Source organism: Schistocerca americana, unplaced genomic scaffold (assembly GCF_021461395.2).
Source record: "Schistocerca americana isolate TAMUIC-IGC-003095 unplaced genomic scaffold, iqSchAmer2.1 HiC_scaffold_480, whole genome shotgun sequence".
Lineage (NCBI taxonomy): Eukaryota > Metazoa > Arthropoda > Insecta > Orthoptera > Acrididae > Schistocerca > Schistocerca americana.
The window spans coordinates 67,501-72,500 of record NW_025726215.1 but is presented as its reverse complement, the minus strand read 5'-3'; the positions used below and the strand labels follow the sequence as shown (position 1 = coordinate 72,500).

The following is a 5,000-nucleotide window of genomic DNA, read 5'->3' as shown; positions in this document are numbered from 1 at the left end:
AACAATGGCAGGAATGAAAGACACAGGTCTGCCACAAGCATGGAATCAGAGCGCCGCCTGTTATGAGCCAAAGGTGCACCCTGACGTGGCAAATCAGATGATGCCGCAGTCATTTACTTACGATAATCACAATCAACAAACCGGGCCCCCCCCCCCCCCCCAAGTGCCTTAACCTAACCCGTATTGTACCTTAACCTAACCCGTATTGTACCTTAACCTAACCCGTATTGTACCTTAACCTAACCCGTATTGTACCTTAACCTAACCCGTATTGTACCTTAACCTAACCCGTATTGTACCTTAACCTAACCCGTATTGTACCTTAACCTAACCCATATTGTACCTTAACCTAACCCATATTGTACCTTAACCTAACCCATATTGTACCTTAACCTAACCCATATTGTACCTTAACCTAACCCATATTGTACCTTAACCTAACCCATATTGTACCTTAACCTAACCCATATTGTACCTTAACCTAACCCATATTGTACCTTAACCTAACCCATGTTGCGCCTTAACCTAACCCATGTTGCGCCTTAACCTAACCCATGTTGCGCCTTAACCTAACCCATGTTGCGCCTTAACCTAACCCATGTTGCGCCTTAACCTAACCCATGTTGCGCCTTAACCTAACCCATGTTGCGCCTTAACCTAACCCATGTTGCGCCTTAACCTAACCCATGTTGCGCCTTAACCTAACCCATGTTGCGCCTTAACCTAACCCATGTTGCGCCTTAACCTAACCCATGTTGCGCCTTAACCTAACCCATGTTGCGCCTTAACCTAACCTATGTTGCGCCTTAACCTAACCTATGTTGCGCCTTAACCTAACCTATGTTGCGCCTTAACCTAACCTATGTTGCGCCTTAACCTAACCTATGTTGCGCCTTAACCTAACCTATGTTGCGCCTTAACCTAACCTATGTTGCGCCTTAACCTAACCTATGTTGCGCCGTAACCTAACCTATGTTGCGCCATAACCTAACCTATGTTGCGCCTTAACCTAACCTATGTTGCGCCTTAACCTAACCTATGTTGCGCCTTAACCTAACCTATGTTGCGCCGTAACCTAACCTATGTTGCGCCTTAACCTAACCTATGTTGCGCCTTAACCTAACCTATGTTGCGCCTTAACCTAACCTATGTTGCGCCTTAACCTAACCTATGTTGCGCCTTAACCTAACCTATGTTGCGCCTTAACCTAACCTATGTTGCGCCTTAACCTAACCTATGTTGCGCCTTAACCTAACCTATGTTGCGCCTTAACCTAACCTATGTTGCGCCTTAACCTAACCTATGTTGCGCCGTAACCTAACCTATGTTGCGCCTTAACCTAACCTATGTTGCGCCTTAACCTAACCTATGTTGCGCCTTAACCTAACCTATGTTGCGCCTTAACCTAACCTATGTTGCGCCTTAACCTAACCTATGTTGCGCCTTAACCTAACCTATGTTGCGCCTTAACCCAACACACGTTGGGCCTTAACCCAACACACGTTGGGCCTTAACCCAACACACGTTGGGCCTTAACCCAACACACGTTGGGCCTTAACCCAACACACGTTGGGCCTTAACCCAACACACGTTGGGCCTTAACCCAACACACGTTGGGCCTTAACCCAACACACGTTGGGCCTTAACCCAACACACGTTGGGCCTTAACCCAACACACGTTGGGCCTTAACCCAACACACGTTGGGCCTTAACCCAACACACGTTGGGCCTTAACCCAACACACGTTGGGCCTTAACCCAACACACGTTGGGCCTTAACCCAACACACGTTGGGCCTTAACCCAACACACGTTGGGCCTTAACCCAACACACGTTGGGCCTTAACCCAACACACGTTGGGCCTTAACCCAACACACGTTGGGCCTTAACCCAACACACGTTGGGCCTTAACCCAACACACGTTGGGCCTTAACCCAACACACGTTGGGCCTTAACCCAACACACGTTGGGCCTTAACCCAACACACGTTGGGCCTTAACCCAACACACGTTGGGCCTTAACCCAACACACGTTGGGCCTTAACCCAACACACGTTGGGCCTTAACCTGCTCTGTAATTGTCATACGACGCGTTAAATTAGTGTAGTGTTGCCTAACTGCAACCCCCGCAATATAGTTTGCTACTCGCACTGCCCGGTCCCCAGAGTATCGCTTCATGTTAAACACCTTGCAGCTATACACTGTAATGCGGATGGCGGCAGGACGTACATGCTCAATGCCCTTCGCAGTTGTTCATTGGCATTCGCATGGCGAAGCACAGCCTACGTTGTGGTACGGCTTGTGGCAACTGTCCGCTGATGTTGTACGTCCAAATCACACACTGTACCGCACATTGGTCCTCATGTACTGAATGATACATCGTGGTACATGTGTGACCGTACCACGACTGCGCCAACAACGGCGAACCATACGGTCCAAATATTGTGCACTCAGCTACGTGTCGTCTCCCTATAAGAGCTGGATTGCAGTATGGTATGCCGTGGATGGCGATCAGCATGAGCCGTCTGTTGATGTAGTGGCGCGTGTTGTCAGACGTAGTCGTCTCTTCTCACACACCGTGATAGCATGGTGCACTGCGTTCCACATCTGCGACATGCGACAGAGGCCGGTTGACAGTCGTTCGCGCAATGGACATCGCATACGTACGGGGGCCACCTTCCACGTGTTCGCGAAGCGTGCACATGTTGTTGCGTGTATGTGGGCAGACATAGTGTGTCGTGACACCTGACACAGGCATGCAACAATCGTTGAATTTGCAAATGGCGATGGACGTCTACGTTTGCTGGTGACGTTACGCAAATGAAGAACTGGTAAACCGTTGTGGTGCGGTTGTTCTCGCTAGAGGTGAATCAGTGATGGCGACGATCGGTTGAGCTACCAACCGGTTGTTTCAGCGATACCCACCATGCCCACGAACGTGAATGGCATGTGGGTGTGAAGCGATACGCGGCGGTGGCTGGGTGGGACCGTCCCCGGCCGGTGAGGGGGGGCCTTCCGGCGTGCTGGCCGCGCGGTGCGTGGGCGCACGCGCTACAGCCGGCTGGTGGGGGCGGCCAGTGGCAGGCGCGCCGGCCGACGGAGGCGGCAGGCGGCGCAGCTGCGCGCCGGCGCACCCTGCACGCGGCGCCGTGCGGCCAAAGTAGGTCCTCGCGGGCCCGGTGCGAAGCGCGGTGGACATCTGCAGTGTGCTGGTCCGATTGAGGACTGTGTGCGCTGAGGATGCGCCGCCGCCCGGCGCTCGGCGCCGCGACGCCGTCTGCTGCTCGGTCGCCTCTGCGGTTCTCGCAGGTGGATTGTATCGCAGCTGTGCGGACGTGTTGGCGCGTGCGCTGTGCTGGGAGAGTTCGCTTCGGCACCCAAGTGGGGCTTTTGTCCTTCTGTGGCGCTGGCGTTGGAGCTGCCGGCCACCGTAGGTGGCGCGTGTTGTCTCCCGCCGGCAATGCCACGACAGCACGCTCCCGGGCCTCTGTCGGCAGCGGCAAGCTCAGTTGGGAGCACGGGTGGTCGCACCTAAAGCGTCTACTCGCCAAACTCCGGGCGATTGCGCCTCTCTCGAACCCGACCAAGTACTTAGGACGGCGCTGCGCGCCGCCGGGACCTGAGAGGGTTTCGAGGTGTATTGTGCAGGGGAGCTCAGCCTCCTCCTGTTTGCAGAATAATTGAGCGGACGCTTGCGTGTTCGCGCGGGCCCCCGGGACACACTCCCGGGCGGCCGGCTGCTCAGCTCTAGTTGACGCAGCTCCCTGGTTGATCCTGCCAGTAGTCATATGCTTGTCTCAAAGATTAAGCCATGCATGTCTCAGTACAAGCCGCATTAAGGTGAAACCGCGAATGGCTCATTAAATCAGTTATGGTTCCTTAGATCGTACCCACGTTACTTGGATAACTGTGGTAATTCTAGAGCTAATACATGCAAACAGAGTCCCGACCAGAGATGGAAGGGACGCTTTTATTAGATCAAAACCAATCGGTCGGCTCGTCCGGTCCGTTTGCCTTGGTGACTCTGAATAACTTTGGGCTGATCGCACGGTCCTCGTACCGGCGACGCATCTTTCAAATGTCTGCCTTATCAACTGTCGATGGTAGGTTCTGCGCCTACCATGGTTGTAACGGGTAACGGGGAATCAGGGTTCGATTCCGGAGAGGGAGCCTGAGAAACGGCTACCACATCCAAGGAAGGCAGCAGGCGCGCAAATTACCCACTCCCGGCACGGGGAGGTAGTGACGAAAAATAACGATACGGGACTCATCCGAGGCCCCGTAATCGGAATGAGTACACTTTAAATCCTTTAACGAGTATCTATTGGAGGGCAAGTCTGGTGCCAGCAGCCGCGGTAATTCCAGCTCCAATAGCGTATATTAAAGTTGTTGCGGTTAAAAAGCTCGTAGTTGGATTTGTGTCCCACGCTGTTGGTTCACCGCCCGTCGGTGTTTAACTGGCATGTATCGTGGGACGTCCTGCCGGTGGGGCGAGCTGAAGGCGTGCGACGCGCCTCGTGCGTGCTCGTGCGTCCCGAGGCGGACCCCGTTGCAATCCTACCAGGGTGCTCTTGAGTGAGTGTCTCGGTGGGCCGGCACGTTTACTTTGAACAAATTAGAGTGCTTAAAGCAGGCAAGCCCGCCTGAATACTGTGTGCATGGAATAATGGAATAGGACCTCGGTTCTATTTTGTTGGTTTTCGGAACCCGAGGTAATGATTAATAGGGACAGGCGGGGGCATTCGTATTGCGACGTTAGAGGTGAAATTCTTGGATCGTCGCAAGACGAACAGAAGCGAAAGCATTTGCCAAGTATGTTTTCATTAATCAAGAACGAAAGTTAGAGGTTCGAAGGCGATCAGATACCGCCCTAGTTCTAACCATAAACGATGCCAGCCAGCGATCCGCCGCAGTTCCTCCGATGACTCGGCGGGCAGCCTCCGGGAAACCAAAGCTTTTGGGTTCCGGGGGAAGTATGGTTGCAAAGCTGAAACTTAAAGGA

The 5,000-nt window shown here is 53.3% G+C and overlaps 1 non-coding gene across 1 annotated transcript in view; it reads left to right on the top strand.

Annotated features, from left to right (window-relative positions):
- Positions 1-3,759: 3,759 nt before the first annotated feature.
- Positions 3,760-5,000, top strand: part of LOC124585124 — a 1,910-nt gene continuing 669 nt past the window's right edge. The window contains exon 1 of the ribosomal RNA XR_006974731.1: positions 3,760-5,000. This exon is cut by the window's right edge and continues 669 nt beyond it. This is a non-coding gene — a ribosomal RNA (small subunit ribosomal RNA).